Here is an 18,500-nt window from a genome sequence, read left to right as displayed (position 1 = left end):
AATTGATATCTCTATGAACACATATGAATAAAATGAAAAGATCACTAGTTAGTAGCCTAACAAATCACCTAAGGGAACTGGAAAAGCAAGGCCACCAAAGCCTAAGTTCAGCAGAAGAATCCAGATCACCAAAATAAAAACCCAAATACAGGACATAGAAAACAAAAGTATAATAGAAAAAAAATCAATGAAATAAAAACATGGTTCTTTGAAATGATAAACAAGATTAATGGAAGCTTAGGTAGAATGACCAAGAAAAAGTCCAAATAAACACAATCAGAAATGCAAAAGATCAATTCACAACTCACCAACAAAAGATTATCAGAGATTACTATGTACAATTGTATGGAAACACACTCGAAAACATAAGTGAAACAGAGGACTTTCTGACATCATACAACTTTCCAGAGTTGAAACAAGAAGAAATTGAGACCCTGAATAGATCAATAGCAGCCCAGAAAATTGACTTTGTCATAAGAAAACTACTTACAAGAAAAAAAATCCCTGTATCAGATGGCTTTCTACAAAAAAAAAAAAAAATCCTTGTAGAATTCAGATGGAATTCTGCAAAACATACAAGGAAGAGCTGATAACAATCCCACTGAAAGTATTACAGGCAATCAAGAAAGATAAAACTCTTACAAAATCATTTTATGATGCTAATATCATATTGATACCCAAACCGGAAAAAGATCCAACAAAGAAAGAGAATTACAGGCCAACATATTTGATGCACATAGGTACAAAAATTCTCAGTAAGATTCTTGCAAACTAGATCCAACAACACATCTCAAAAAGCATCCACCATGACCAAGTAGACTTCATCCCTGAATGTAGGGTTGGTTCAATATCTGTAAGACCACAAACATAATTCAATACATCAACAGATGTAAAAACAAAAATTTCATGATTATATCATTAGATGCAGAAAAAACTTTCAATAAAATCCAGCATACCTTCATGATACAAACCCTTGAACATTTGGCAATTGCTAAAAGATCTAAAAATTGACCTTCCATTTGACCCCCAACCTCCTTTCTGGAAATATACCTGGAGGAACACAAATCACTCTATAAAAAAAAAAAAAAAACCTCCACATACTTGCAGCATTACTCACAGTAGTAAAAACATGGATCCAACTGTACTGCCCATCAAAAGAGATCAGGATTAAAAAAATATGATACATATGCACAATGGAATATTATATAGCCATAAAGAAGGACAAATTATGAACTTCACAGCAACTTGGATGGACTTAGAACCATAGAGTCTATATTTCTGAATGATCTGTCATAGAAACAAAGAACTGAGTCCCACATGCTCACTCATAAGCAGACCCTGAATTATTATTGTAATACTACAGAAGAGGAATGGCAGTAATGGGGAACTTCCAGGGGAGGGAGAAGGTCACACTTGATCAGTAAGGGTACTGATCTCAAACCAGGTGAAGTAGTGACTGAAGTGAGGCCCAAACTTAACCTACACAATGACCATTTGTACACCCAACCCTGAATAGTACCCCACATCTTTACAATAAAAATAAAATAAATAATTTTAAAACTGTATTTCCCCTGCTCTTCTGGCATTTACCATTATCAACAACAAATGATCAACAAACTGCCCTGATGTAAGCCACTGGGCTCATCCCTGAAGAAACAGGAAAATTCCAAGATGCCAACCTTGTGTTTGAAGTGTGGTTGGTTAAGCATAGTAAGACATATAGGTGCATAAAACAATAAAACAGCATGCTTTATGCCAAAAAGCAAAAGTGTTAATTATAGCTTCCATATGCAATTCTAAGAGTGACTGAACAACTGCCACATTTGGGGAAAACAGAAATAACTTCAGGAGCTGTAGGCTCTTGAGCCAGGACCCAAGTCAGATGAAGGACCCCGACAAATGAAAAGAGAAAAGAGGTACTTCTCAAATTACATTAGAAAGTGAGAAAATGCCTGAATATTTAAGGGGTTCAAATAACTTTTAAGTTCTAATTCAAAGAATGCTTAATTTATTTTTATTTTTAAGTGGAAGTTTAAAATACACAGATTGTCAAATTGTATCTATCATTTCACTTCTCAAAAATATGCTCTCAGCTGTATTTTCAATTAGAAATTATTGACAAACAAACCCATAAAACTAGCCCTCAATCTTCCTTTATCATGAAAAAAACTACATTTTTCTCTGTTTCTTCCTTCTCTAGCCTCCTTCATGATAATGAAAAATTAGGTAGAGAAACTCTTCTTTGAGAAACAGACACTTCATATAATCCCAAGGGAAGAGTAAGTTGTATGATCTTTCTGAAAGTTTACTTGGCAATAAGCATCAAAAGTCTATAACTGAGCAAACCCTCCGTCCTGATAAACCTACTTTCTAGGAATTTATCTAGAAAAATAATCAGAAATGTTCAGAGCTTGGTGAAAGATGTTCGTTGTAATTATATTTATACTAGTAAAATAAACTTAAGGCAACTTAAGTATCCAAAGTTGTGAAGGTAGCTAAATAAATTACAATACAGTCATATAAAGAATGGTCTTGAAAATAGTTAAGCATACAAAGATGCTTATAAGCTTCAAAAATCAGGCTACAAATTATGAACATATAAGACATAGAGAAAAAATACATTTAAAGTGTTAAGACGTACTTTCCCTTGGTGGTAGTTCTCCTTATGCTTTCTTTTATTTCAAATTTTCTTTCTTATATTTATATTTATACATATATAACTATTTATTGAATTGAATCCCATTTCTATAACCATTTGGGAAGCACTATAAAACCCTGAGCCCAATTTGTCATTAATTTTAGACTTATGACTATTAACCACTTTCAATAACTCTCCTGCTTCATCATCCATTAACCTGAGTGGCCTAAAAGGGCATCCCTGTATGCTGAACTTGCCTAAAGTGAGAAGAAACACCGGCTCCCACCAGCAATATTGCTTTACCTTTATGTTCAGTAAGTCTTACTCAACCACTAACCACCTATGCATCAGCCAAGGAAGCCCATTTAGAATTATACACTCATTTTTAATTCCTAGATATTCTCTTCACCACTAAATAAGGTATGGCTTCCAACTTTAGAACCCACATCTTTCACCCAAACCAAAATCAGCTGGGGAAATTGATTATCCTGCTCTTTTGCTATGTTATAACTCTGAGGCTGCCTCTCCAATTTGCCTCTGAGGCCAGACTGAACTATGTAAGGACACAATCCAGAGAGTTGGATCCATTATAGTTGATCAAACAGGAAAGGAACGCTTTGCTTTCCACACAAAGATGTAAAGAGTCAGAAAAAAAGTATTGCTTCCACACTCAACAGCAGCAAGCAAGTAAGACAAACTGTAATTTCATGTCTTTTCCTGGATCCATAAAAGAGCTGAAGTCATAAAACACCCAACTAGCATGAATTATAAGGAAAGACGGCACCCGAAACATTTTCTTACTTGAGAGATGCAGCTGAACATCTATAAGAAGTTGCTAGAATAATTAATGAATTGTTGGACACAGAATGTGAGCTAGCAACAGTATGTGGAACCCACAGCACCACACATTTGGGGCACTTTTAAGCCATCGTGCAGACTTTTAATCCACAGACCTCTACCCGGACTGAAAAAAAAATAGAATAAGGAGAAAGCATCCTTTATAGTGCAGGCAGTGCAATAATGCCTTAGTAGTTACAAGAAGGAAGAAACAAGAGACCTCTCTGAGACACAGCATATGAACATAGAAGACAGAGAGGACCCAAAGTTGAGGGCATTGAAAAAAACACTTGAAAACCAGTCCCACCCTAAACACAAAGTATTGTTAGAGGCATTTGAAGCCAGTGGTGCCTAAAACATAACTGTAGCAATAACAAACCACAAACTAACACAATATGTGGTCAGATTATAACTGAAATTTTCCTGCTAAAAATCTTAGCAGAATGAAAGGCATGCCCATTTCCAAGCACAACAACTATTGCACATGCAAAAGTAAAATTATGAAAACAATGGCACAAAGGGTGGGAGAAAGGAATTGGAAACAAACTGAACAAACTTGCAATGTTCTTATGCTACACATAAAGCAGAGTATTATTTGAAGATAAAATATGATCAAAATGTTTGAATATTGTAAATCCTAGACTATCACCATAACACTTTAACAAAAAGGTATAAATAATAACTGAATAATGAAGGCAAACTATAATTATTAATGAAAATCTCAACTAAACCCAGAGACAGGAGAAAAAAGGGAAAAAAGGAACAAAGTATAGATGTAATAAATAAAAAGTAGTTAGCAAGATGGCAGACTTGAATTTAACCATATCAATGAACACAAAAATGTGAATGGTCTAAAAACATCAATTAAGAGAGTGAAAATTTCAAGCTGTATGTAAAAACAAGACTTAATTGCTATATACAAAAAATTTATTTTAAATATAAAGACATAAATAAAAGTAAAAGGATGGAAAATGATGCATCTTACTAAAATAAGCTGCAGTAGCTGTATTAACATGAGACAAACAGAATATTTCTTCAGAACAAGGGATATACTCAGGAGTAAAGACAGATAACAAATAAAGATAGAAAGTTTAATTCTCCAAAAAGATATAACAATCCTAATTGGGTGCATGATACATAACACAGAGATTCAAATTGCATAAAGCAAAAAGTGATGTAACTGACAAATCAACAGTTATAGCTGGAGACTTGAAGACTACTCTTTCAGTAATTGACAGAACTGATTGTTAGAAAATTAGTAAGGATATACAAGACTTGAACAGCCCTATCAACCAATAACATAATTGTCATTTATAAAACATTTCACTCTACAACAGCAACATAAACATTATTTTTAAGTATACATGAAGGATGCACCAAAATAAATGATATCATGAGCAATAAATCAAATGTCAACAGATTCAAAAGAATAGAAATAGTACAAAGTATGTTCTCAGGATATAATGAAATTAAACTAGAAGTAAATAACAGAAACATCTGGAAAGTTCCATACAGTGAGAAACTAAACAAAACACTAAAAAATACCTACGGTTGGAACAAAAAGTCTCAAAGGACATTTAAAAATACTTTTTACTGGAGAAAATAAAACGTATCAAAATTTGTGGGATAGTCATAGTAATCTGTAGAGGAAAATGTATAGCACTAAATGTTCATATTAGAAAAAAACAGTATTTTGACTGGATACTGCAAGGCTAAAGATAAAAAGAATCATACATGAAAACTGTAGTCTGTTCATAGGGCATGTTACCAGTTGCATTTCATATATATACAAAATGGTTTCTTATTGTTAAATAAATAAGTTGCAAATAACAAAAGGGGGAAGGCTAGAACAAACCCTGTGCTGTGGTGCTGAGTTGAAATGGGTTATCAGTATGAACTCATGGTTTTTCTGTATGCACAAAGAGATACATAGAAAATTGAATATAAATGTATTAATAAGATACATAATCATCATATTCACCCTGACATGTTGCACTGAGAAGGGCACAGTATTACTTCTGTGGTATTCTTGCCCCAAATGGGCAATCTTAATCATGAGAAAACATTAGACAAACCTAAACTGAGGAATATTTAACAAAATAACTGACTACTCTTCAAAAACGTCATGGTCATAAACTCCAGGAAAGACTGAGAAACTGTCACAACATGGAATAAACTAAGGAGAAATGACAGCTCAGTGAAAATGGAATTCTGGATTGGATTTTGTAACCTAAAAAAAGTAGTGGAAATACTAATGAGATGAGAACAAAGTCTGTAGTTTAATTAGTAGCATTGTACCAAAGTTCATGTCTTTCCTTTTGATACTATGGTTATGTGAGTTGTTAACCTTAGAGGAGACTGGGTTACAGTTTTAAGAGCACTTTCAGTAATATTTCTGCAAATTTTCTATAAGTCTAAAATTATTTAGAAATAATTTACTTTAGAAAAACTAGGAAGAAAGTGATCCTAGGTGGTATAGTTTCTGAATCCAGAATGGAGACACAGCATCTTCAGTCACAGCAGCCACATTTGTACTTTGGTAGATAACCCTGTTCATGAAATGTGAAGGACAAGTTAAGAATGAATATCAAAGAACATATTGTCAATTCTGTAGTCCAGATAACCAAAGCAAAGCATAGGGAATGAGGGACAATGAGAGGTGAGTTGCTTGAGATTTAATACAGTAAACAAAATGTTTATCAATGTGTTCTTTCATGTGGTATCCAGCAATTTATCACTGCTGCCATCGTAGATTAAATGGGCCATATTAATAACTCAGAAACTGTGTCAGCTGAAAACTCTACTGTGGATTTTACTCTTTCTCACATTTCCTAGGAAAGACTACAGCTCTCTATAATCTTCATGTCCCCCTCTCTTCAGACTGGTTTCTCATTACCTCCTCTCCCCAGTTTAGAAACACAAGATTCTCTCTGGTCTTCCCCTTTTGGTGTAGTAAATACGACTGGAGACTTACTGAATGCTCTCCCAGCCACCACGCTGGCAAGGCTTCCCTCATCCTATTTCTAGCATAGGCCAATTGCTTCGTCTCTGCTGTCCTGGTCACCAGTCTTTTCACTTAGTACCTCCTGCATGGAATAAATATATTAAAATGCTACTCGTATCTCATTTCTCCACTCATTCAGAAACCACAATAATTTCCTGACATCTATTCCATTACAGAGTATGAATTCATAGTAGAATTTGTGAATTCTTCTTCTTAGTTTACCATAGTTCAGACCTTGAATTTTTCTTCTTCCTCATATGAGAACAAGGTCTAATTATACCAACTGCTTTAGTTGTCCCCTCATGAGTCATTAAAATCTGCATCTAAGCAACTCCTCTTATCGGTTGAATCCAATCTTACTAGTCTTAAAACCCAAGCTTATTTCACTTCTTTCAAGAGGGCAGAATGAGTCGACTCTCCAGATAGCTTTAAATTCTCTCCCTACTGATCTCCTGATGCAAATTGTATCACATACACAATTTACATTGGGTTATTTATTTTAATTTCATTCCATCTAATAATGTCTCCTGTGTGTACTCTTGTCTCTACACCTAACATATTATTATGGAAATAAAATATTAATGAATTATAGCTGAATATAAAATGTATCCCACATGGCAAAAAGAAATATTTCCTTCAGATTCTCAAAGGCTATAACAAACACAATATGAAATTTCTATAAAAATGAAGTATTTCCTTTTTATCACCAATTAAATCTCATTATTTTTATATCATAATAGTTATTAAAATTCATGGAGGAATTTCCCAAAAGTAAAATTACTAAACCAAAGATTATAAGCATTTAAAATTCCTTGATAAAAAGTCCCAATTTTTCTTCAGGAAAATTTGTACCAATTTTCATTTATCAATTGTGTTCGTGTGTACTTATTGTCATCACACTTTCACTAATAAGGAATGTTATTATTCTCTTAACTCCAGTCAGGATAGCCATCATCAATAATTAGAAAAACAGTAAATGTTGGAGAGAATGTGGGGGAAAGGGAACACTTCTACACTGTTGGTAGGAATGCAAACTAGCACAACCTCTGTGGAAAACAGTTTGGCAATTTCTAAAAGATCTAAAAGTCGGTCTTTCATACGATCCAGCAATCCCCCCTCTGGGAATATACTCAGAAGAACTCAAATCACTCTATAAAAAAGATACCTGCACACACGTTTATTGCAGCATTATTCACAGTAGCAAAAACATGGAGCCAACTGTGCTGCCCACGGAGGGTAAACTGGAGAAATAAAATGTGGTCCATTTACATGATGGAATATTATGCAGCCATAAAGAAAAACAAAATTATGAATTTCACAGCAACCTGGATGGAATTATAGTCTATAATACTCAGTGATTTATCACAGAAACAAAGATCTGAGTACCACATGTACTCACTCATAAGTAGACCCTGATCATTTATCATAATACTATACAAAAGGAATTGGCAGTAGTGGGACACTGCCAGGGGAGGAAGGTGGCACATAACATAAATAAGGTACCCACACTTTACCTGTTCATGACTACGTACGTACCTACGCTCCTGAATTGTATCCCACATTTTTAAAATAAAAATCTCATTGGTCTTTTATGACATGGTCTCATTCACTGAAACTATTTTCTGAGTCTTTAGGAAAAGTAAGATTTAACTTCTATTCACTGTCCACTTCTTATTCAAGTCTTTGGTTTGGATTTGGAAAAACATTTTTTAGAGACACTGTTGAACTGAGTTTTTCACAGATCTTTTTCTCTCCATTTCTACTACAGATATAATCTTTGTGGGGTTTTTAATTTTTCAATTTCTTTTGATTGCATTAACAATTTTAGAAAGATGAGAATTAAGTAAGGGAACTCAAATGACCATTGGAAACTAGAAATTTCTTATACAATTTTAAAGTTTCCTATTTTTAATTTTAACAAGTTATATTTTAGGCATGAGAAAAACAATCTATAAACTTTTTTTTCTTCTTCTTCTTTGAGTAGGAGTCTCACTCCATCGCCCAGACTGGAGTGCAGTGGTACGCTCCCGGCCACCGCAGCCTCCACCCGCTGGGCTCCTGCGATCCTTCCGCCTCAGCCTTTCGAGTAGCCGGAATTACAGGCGATCGCTACCAAGCCCAGCTAATTTTTTTTTTAATTTATTGCAGATATGAGGTCTCGCCAAGTTGCCCGGGCGGGTCTTGAACCCGCAGGCTTAAGCAATCCACTCACCTCGGCCTCCCAAAGCGCTGGGATTACAGGCTGAGCCACCAAGCCCAGCCTATAAACAACTTTTAACAGCAAATTTATTTGTGTGTATAAGACAGTAAGGATGGCTATACTTCAACAAAATTAACATTATTATGATACAGTACTTGCTCTCCTCACTTAACTCCTTTAAAGCTAGTCTTAAAGTTATCTCAAAGAATATAGTTTTGTTAAATAATTTGCATGTCTAAGTATATTCCTATCAAAATGATGATATATTAAATAAATTGTCTCCTCTATGTTAACTTGTGTCTCTAATCAGTGAATTTATCAAAGGCAGATTTATCAAAGATTTAGGACAGTAGGAGATCAAAATTGTACTCCCCCCAAAAAAATAATAACTCTCCTGTCTTCCAGCTATTTGTTACTGTATCCTATGTGTTCTTGAGTTATTACATTGATCAATCATCTTCTTCATTCCACATCCCCAGGACTGTGTGGTGGCTTATCATTCACAAATCCATATTTGAAAGCTTCTTTATTCATATATATACTTATAATCATATATATTTCTCTCTTGTTCTGATACTGAGCAGTGACTGTTGTGCCATTGATAGGGCTTTGTTCTGGTTGCCAGAGAATAGAATTCTTTTCATCTCTGGAAGTCATTTTCTGTCACAAGAACTTAAATTGATGCATTTGTGTAATGTAGACATCCTAAATATTAATCACTTTGTTTTTTAAGCTCATTTGCAATTAGTTTCTATTTATGCTGAGTTAGAACTTGATGCCTCAAAAATATCTTAGTCAATTATATGCCCTAAAGGTGATTCAGTAAATTAGGAACTAGTGAGATGATTAACTCTATGTGACTTCCCTAATCATTATATACTGGGTCCCCTAAGGCTCCTGGGATAAGTAGGAGATCAAGAGTAAAATTTTACTGGCTTTTTCTTGTTCTTTCCCAAAGAATAGAATCTTGCCCCCCAAATCATATAGCTCTACTGTAAAGTCTCAGACTTGTAAAGTTATTACCATAAAGCATACACTACATCTTCCAATTTGGCAAAGTTCATGAGATGCTATCAGATATTTTCTAATGCCCTTGGATCCTTGGTTTTCTGTATGTCAGCATTATGAACTAGTCTTTATTTGCTTGTTAATAGCAATTTCACTGGACTCTAGATGCAATGAAATAAGAATCTCTAGGTAGGGGTGCAATCATCCATACATTTAAAAGCTGCCCTGGTAACTAAAATGTACAACCTGAATTAAGAACAACTGTGAGAATATAAGTATTCACCAATAATTCCTCCATTTTCAACACACTACTTCAATAAATAATGCGGTGAGTTTTGATCACAACTCTCTTCCTAGTCATTCAAGCAACCTGAAAATACTTCTGTGGGGTGATTTTACCACCTGATTTCTTATCCTCTTATCTTTCCTTCAGCTTTCTGCTCACCTACCACTAAGATGCACATTCTTAGGAATGTCTTCTTTGTATTGGTTACTCATCAATGACAGTTCTTTCACTCTGTTGCTGGGCTACCTTCATCTCTCCAGAATTTATCCCAATCTACTACCTAACTAGCAAAATGTTTAATTGCAGAAAATATGTTTAACACCACTGTGCCTCTTTGGCATATCCTCAGCGCTAGATATTTGGCAGAAATTCAGGAATATCCAGAACAAATCTTTACTACAATCAGTAAAATCTCTAAATTTCGGGAAATCCTTGACTGGCAGATGAACAAGATGCCTAAAGTAGGATGGATGGCTTTGCAACTCGTCCCTATGTATATACTTTTAAATGTTTGTGGAAGTTGACCAGGAGTGATGGTTGATGCCTATAATCCCAGCACTTTGGGAAGTTGAGGCAGGAGGATCATTTGAGTCCAGCAGTTCAAGACCAGCTTAGGCAACATAGCAAGACCTCATCTCTTAAAAAATAAAAATTAGCCAGTTGTGGTGGCACAGGCTTGTTATCCCAGCTACTCAGGAGGCTAAGACAGAAGGATCACCTAAGTCCAGGAGGTCAAGGCTTCAGTGGCGGATCTGTGCCACTGCATACAGCACTCCACCTTGGGTGACAGACTGAAAAAGATTGTACAAGTTGTTAGCAAACATTCCAATAGAATTTCTTCAGAATCACCAATATTTATACAAAGAAAATTTAGATGATAGCTCTACTTCATTTAAAGTTAATTATCTGAATTATTAAAACAGAATATGTTATTTTATAATATTAACAGTCTCCAAGTCAGAGCTTAAATACCTTAGTTCCTGACCAAAATAGTAGAACAGTAGAAGAAAAATTTTGAATGAAAATGCCAGTGGATGTTTTCTCTAGGTCAACTATTCCAAAAATCACTGACATAATTATGCAAGGTTAACATCACAGTATTAAACATCAGTGTCTGTTCTATTTCTAATTTAAATCTCTAACCTGACTGATGACATTCTGTTATAAATACATTTATTGTTTAATGCCTAAAAGAGGAGGCATTAGGACTTTCAGAGGAAAAGCATAGAAAGTTTATATTTCTTGACATGTTTCAGTTTCTCAACCTTATCAGCAGAATTTAAAGGATCAATTTGAAGTATATTTCACTTGCATACCATAATTAATGCTAAATATAAATTTTAAGTTTACATAAGTGATGATATGAGATTATTAAATGCTTAGTAATAGACTGATGAAATTATTCTTCTGGGATTTTTTTTATATTACTAAGGAGATGGAAGATGAGGAGAAAAGAGAGAGTAGTCTTTTTGAACACTAGCACTTTTAGCTTGGTTTTTTCCTAGGATTATAAAAAGTCAGCCCCTTAGTTCTGTTCTTTCCATCAGACAGGGAACTGGAATCACTAATCAGCCATGTAACCTTACGATAACCACTTAAATTCTGTATCTGTCTTGCATCTGTAAAAAAAAAAAAAAAAGGCATATTTATTTGGAAAGTCTCCCATTTCTACGTCACAGAAATAATATAGAAATTATATGACATTCTATGTGAAAGAAAGCTCCTGGAAAAGTTAACATGCATTACAAAAGCAAAGTGGAGTTTACGGCATTTTTGTTTTTTCAGTCTCCCTAAATGCAAGCATTCTTTGCTAGCTATAAAAGTACCTCAAAAAATTATTGCTCTAAAACACCAAGACATTTATTTAGAGGATTTTTCAACCTCAGTACTACTGGTATTTTGGGCCAGATAAGCATTTGTTCTGTGGGCTGTCCTGTGCGTTGTGGGACATTGAGCAGCATCTCTGGCATCCACCAACTAGATGCCAGCAGCACCCCTCCAGTTGTGAGGATGAATGACTCCAGACACTGCCAATGTCCTCTGGAGGAGAAGGGGGGCACAAAATCATCCCTAACTAGGAACCACTGATAAACTCGTAAACATAAGTATTTTGTTAAGAGTGCATCAGACATGGAAGGCTGAGGCGGAAGGATCGCCGGAGCCCAGCAGGTCGAGGCTGCGGTGGCTGGCAGCGGCCACTACACTCCAGTCTGAGCAACGAAGTGAGACTCCAACTCAAAAAAAAAAAAAAAAGAGTACATCAGACTTTATAAAGATATGCCTAAGTATGTCAAATAATAAACCATACTGTGTGTCTTATATTCATATACATATATCTGTAAATTTGCACTAAAAAGTTAGTAATGAAGCTACCAAACCCATTATTGGCACATGAGATATTATTAAAGCATGATTAAAAGAGTAAGAAACATATTAAACAAGCAGCATGAAAAGTTACACACAAAAAGACCATCAAGGTAAGAACCCAATATTAGAAATTCACATCAACTGGACAATTCAAACATGATCAGATACTGTACCATCAAAACATAAAAGCAAAACAAGAAACAGATAATTACATCAGTTTAACATTAATATGTTTTCTAATTTGTTAAAGCAAAAACTGTAGTGTCATCAGAAGACACTAATTAAGTGTTTGTGTTTGAGATGATCACGGCTTAATTACTTAACAATGAAGAATGAGAACAATGACACAGAATCTCAATAACTTGTGAATTTCAATCAGCTTTTGAAGTCTCCATTATTTAATGACACTGCCAGAATTGAAATATAATAAAGGAATAAAATATAATTTCCCCACATTTTATGAATTTTATTGTCATTGTCTTGGCAGTTCAAGTATACCAGCCATCTGATTCCTCCAATGAGGCTTAAGGGTGGTAACAGTGTGGCCCACTGTGAAAACCATTATGAACTAAAAGTAGTGATACACTCTCCACCCCAAAATAGAGCCAAAGGTTAGTTACTGTGCACACACACTTGACTGAGAGAGAAAGAGAAAGAACTTCACAAGATCAGGCAAAGGAAAAGCAAAGACAAGAAGAGAAGAAAGTCAATAGGTGCTACATTTTCTAGTATTTTACCAGTTATCAAGCTCATTCTTTATACTTATGTTTTATTTTATTTCTTTAAAATAAAAAGTTTCTATCATATGGACCATGCAGTTTGTAAATGTCCTCTTAGTTCTCTTTCAGGCATTCTACTTAACTCTATCTTGTGTTTTATATAAATAAAAAAATCAGGGATGGCCGGGCACGATGGCTTATGCTTATAATCTCAGTACATTGGGAGGCCGAGATAAGAGGACTGCCTGAGCCCATAGGTTTGAGAGTAGGCTGGGCAACTTGGGGAGACCTCATCTCTACAATAAATCAAACAGATTAACTGGGCATGGTTGCACATGCCTGTAGTTCCAGCTACTTGAAAAACTGAGACAGGAGGATCACCTGAGCCCACCAGGTCGAGGTTGCAGTGACTATGAGCAGGCCACTGCACTCCAGTCTGGGTGACAAAGTGAGACTGTGACTCAAAAAAAACCCCAAAAAATCAGGGATGATATCTAAAAATATTAGATGCTTCTTTTCCCCTACTCTACAACTGCAAAACTGATGAATGTCTCAATCACAGTCTTGAGTAAAGATTAAATAACATTTGTTACATAGTAGGTATATAGCAGGCCTTTTTCTATCTCCAGAAATTATCTTTTAATCTTAGACTAAAGTACATGCTTATCTCAATCAACACAGAAAAAACACATTTTATAAACTCCAACATCCCTTTATGATGAAAATACCCAACAAACTAGGAAAATAAGGAAACTTCCTCAACCTGATAAATAGAATCTATGAAAACCCTACAGCTTTCATATATAAGAGGAGAAAGACTGAATGCGTTCCTCATAAAATCAGGAACAAGGCAGAATGTTCACTCTCATCACTTTTATTCAACCTTATAGAGAAAGTTCTGGCAAGAAAATTGGGCAAGAAAATAAAAGAAGGCATACAGATTGAAAAAAACAGTAAATTTAAATCTACTTGCAGATGGGGCATGATGCTGTATATAAAAAAAGTTCTAAGGAACTCACTTAAAAAGCTATTAAAATAAATAACTTTAGCAAGATTGTAGAATACAGGATCAATATACAAAAATTAATTGTATTTCTATACACTAACAATGAACAATTGGAAAATGAAATTTAAAAAGCAATTTCATTTACAACAACAAAAGGATAAAATGCCTATGAATAAATTTAACAAAATAAGAGCAAAACTTGCACCCTGAAAACTACATAATATTGTTAAAATAAATTAAATCACAAATAAATGAAAAGACATTCCATACCCCTGGATCAAAAGATTTAATCTTAGTAAGATGATAATAGATAATACTCTCCATATTGATGTACAGATCAAATGCAATTCCTATTAAAATCCCAGCAACCCATTTTTCTGAAATTGACGAGTTGATATTAAAATTCATGTGAAAATGCAAAGAACCTGGAATAGCTGAAGTGATATTGAAGACAAAAATAAAGTTGGAGAAATCACATTTCCTGATTTCAAAACTTACTACAAAGTGACAGTAATCAAGACTGTATGATACTGGTGTAAGGATAGACATACAGATTAATAGAATAGAGTAGAGAGTCCAAAAACAATCCCTTATACATTTAAACCCAATTAATCATCAAGGGTATTAAAAAATTCAGTGGTAAATAAGAATATTATTTTAATAAATGGTATTGGAAATGTTTTTTAAAAAGCTACGTTTTAGCCACTCTCTTACATCATACATAAAATAATTGAAAATAAATCAATTACCTAAATGCAAAAGGTAAAACTATAAACCCTTAGAAGAAAACAGTAGAGTAAATAAATCTTCATAATCTTCTTAGATACAACACCAAACACACAAGCAAAAAAAAATGGACTTTATCAAAGTGAATAAACATTCTTGCTAAAAATAATAATCAAGGAAGTGAAGAAGACAATAGAATTGTAGAAAATATTTGAAAATCATAAATCTAATAAGAAACTAGTATCAATAACACATAAACAACTCTTAAAACCAGGCATGGTGGCTCACAAATGTAGCCCCAGCTACTCAGGAGACTGAGGCAGAAGAATCACTTGAGGCCATGTGTTCTAGGCTACAATGAGCTAAGATGGTACCACTGCACTCCAGCCTGGGTGACAGAGTAAGACCTTGTCACAAGATAAAACAAAATAAATAACTCTTACAACTCAATAATAAAAAGACCATGTAATTTAAAAATGAGCAAATAATTTGAATAGATAATTATCTACAGAAGATATACAAACAGCCAATAAGCACATGACAAGATGCTCAACATTATCAGTCGTTCGAGAAATGCAAGTCAAAACCACTATGAGATACCACTTCAGACTCACTAGGGTGGCTATAATCAAGAAGACAGACAGTAGCAAATATTGGGGAGGATGTAGCAAAATTGGAAACCTCTTACATTGTTGGTGGAAATTTGGAATAGTACAACCACTATAGAAAACAGTTTGGAAGTTCTTCAGAAAGATAAACATATACTTACTATGTGACCCAGCAGCCCTATCTTTAAGTTCATACCCAAGATTAATGAAAATTTGTGCTTATGTGGAAAAATATGCATAAATGTTCACAGCAGCATTATTTATAATAGCCAAAAAGTAGAAACAATCCCAGGGATCATCAATTGATTAGTGGATAAATAAAATATGATATTTCCTTAAAATGGAATATTATTTGACAATAAAAAATAAAGTATTGATACATGCCACAACATGAATAAAGCTTGAAAATACTATGCTAGGTAAAAAGAAGTCAGTTATTAAAAAATTAAATTATTCAATTTTGATGAAATGTCCAAAATAGGCAGATTTAGAAAGACCCAAAGTAGATTGATAGTTGCCTAGGGCTCAGGATTGGTAGGAAATAAAGAGCGACTGCTAATGAGTACAGAGTTTACAAGGGGGAACCAAAAATTACTGGAATTTATTTATCAAAAATTGTGTACTTATTCTTGCGTGATTACACTTCAGTCAACAGTCAAAGTACTCCTTTGGTGTGTATTTTTTCTTTTCCCTTTACTATAAACTATTCAAGGTCTGAAATTGTATTAGCTTTTCTAGTATAATAAATTACCCTACAATTCAATGCCTTAAATTAATAACTATTTATCTATTTCACAAATCTATGTTTTGACAATTTGAACTGAATGAAGTTGAGAGGTTCTTCCGGTCTAGGCTGTGCTCACTCTTGTGTCTACAGTCAGCTGCCAAGTCAGTCAAGACCAAGCTGGTCCAGGATGGGTTCAGCTGGGATGATTCCTCTGCTCCATCTGGTCTCTCCATCTCCAGTAAGTAAGCACAGGATTGTTCACATGGTGGTTGGGCAGTGTTCCAAGGGAGTGAGTGGAAGAGTGCAGGATCTCTGCCATTCCACGGTCAGAACTGGCACCACACTGGGGCTGCCTTTTATTCTTTATCAAAGTAAATCACCAGACCAGCCTAGATTCAGGTATAAGAACATAACCTCTGTGTCTTTTTTTAACATATGTATTACTTCACATGCTTATCATTTGTGTGTGTGTGTTGAGAACACAGCAATTTTCAACAGTCTTCAGATCTTGATGAAAAAAGCTGAAAATCACATGCAAAAGAGGTGGACACATGGAGAGGGAATCACGATGATCATTTTTTGCAAATAGTCTACCAGAAGATTTCATCTGATTTGTTCACTACTGTATCTTGAGTACATAAAATTGTGTCTGGCCCATAGGTGTTCCAGAAAGTTAGTTTAATGAACAAATGAATTAGATGCTCACCATCCCTGAACCAAAGCTTCTTCCATAAATTGTTTCTTCTCTGTGGCAAATATTTACAAGATAGTAGATGCTTATCATAAACTACACTTCTTGGTGAATATTTGCCATTGAAGTTCTGTATCTACTGTTCTTTTAATGTTAACAACAGCTTTCACAACCTGCTATTTTATTTGGTTCTTGCAAATTCAGAATAATTGTCTCCAGAAAGCATGAAGCATACCATATTTCATAGAATGCCTCCTCTCCAAGAACCTTGAAAAAGTTTCCACTTTCTCATCAGTTTCCATAGCTATATAACAAGATAGGTGAGTCCTGTTATCTATTTTTTCTTTCCTTCTTTCTTCCGCCCCTAATCAGAGTATTTCCTTTCTTTAAGGATGAAATCAGCTTAAAAACAATAGAGCAACCACTAGTCAATACAATACAGCTCTTCAATTTCTCAGTCTGGGAACTTTCTGAAAGGTTGGACAATTGCACAGGGTTACAGTCAGGTGTTATAAAAATGCCTGAGACAGGATCAGGTATTGAAGTGTCTGTGGACTCAACCCATTTCCCTATTTCTGCCATTGCCACATAAGCAAAGCATGTTGAAAAATGAAGAAATTCTCTGGTTTCTTTAACCTCACCAGTATTGCCCAAAAGTTTGTGTCTTCCCAAAATTCGCACCCATTAGGTTTCAACATAACCAGTCTAATACTATTAGAAGATGGGGTCTTTGGGAAGTGATTAGGTCGACAACAGAGCCCTCATGAGTGAAATCCATGGCCTTATAAAAGAGACTCCAGAGAGTTCCTTGTCCTTTCTGCTATATAAAGTTACAGAGAAAAGATGGCCATCTATCAACTAGGCCCTCATCGGGCACTGAATCTGCTGGTGCCTTGATCCTGGACTTCCCAATCTGCAGTACCATAAAAAATAAATTTCTATTGTTGATAAACTACCCAGTTTATGGTACTTTTTTATAGCAGCCCAAATGGACTGACACTACTGGATCAAGATTTTTTGGTAATATAAGGATTAAATAGCTCACCTATAGCTCCTGATATGTGGACTTAAAGAGCAAACTGAATTGCTGTGCTCTTCACTTGATAAACTTGGTAGACTCAGTCTTTGGACTTCATGTATCATTCTGAATACACTAACATGGCATTTTGGGGTTGCTTTTCCTGAAAGGTTGTTGTCCCTTGGAATTTTATCCTCTTTAAAACATACTAACAAATTCCACCTTTTTTTTAAGTAACAATAATCAGGAAACTGATCCAATCATTGCTCTATGTAGAAGCATTCCTCACATACTCAAATGGCAGATTGTTCACATGCTGTGACAGATATCAATAACTTTTTTAGCAGGCTCTTGCCATCTGGGCTGGGAATTGTTTTATCAAGGGACAAAGACTTTTTGCATTTACAGATGGAGCTGCAAAAGGAAGACCCACAAGAGAATCCAACCCCCAACTTTCCCTTTTCTATCATTCGTCCAAATCTCCTTGGCTCAAAGCCTCGTCAGCATCTTCTATTCCTCTCTCTTCACATCCAGACACCACGTCCTGCCAGTGCCTTCTTTGATGTATTTTTCATCATCTTACTTATTTTCCATTTCTTCTGCCAGCCTCCTGTATTCAGGCCTTTATTGCCTCACACCTGCCTCATTGAAATTATCTCCAAACA

The sequence above is a fragment of the Carlito syrichta genome, unplaced genomic scaffold (genome assembly GCF_000164805.1).
Source record: "Carlito syrichta isolate Samal-C Ts95f unplaced genomic scaffold, Tarsius_syrichta-2.0.1 Scaffold303978, whole genome shotgun sequence".
Lineage (NCBI taxonomy): Eukaryota > Metazoa > Chordata > Mammalia > Primates > Tarsiidae > Carlito > Carlito syrichta.
The sequence above is the reverse complement of the archived record's forward strand: the minus strand, read 5'-3'. Positions refer to the sequence as shown.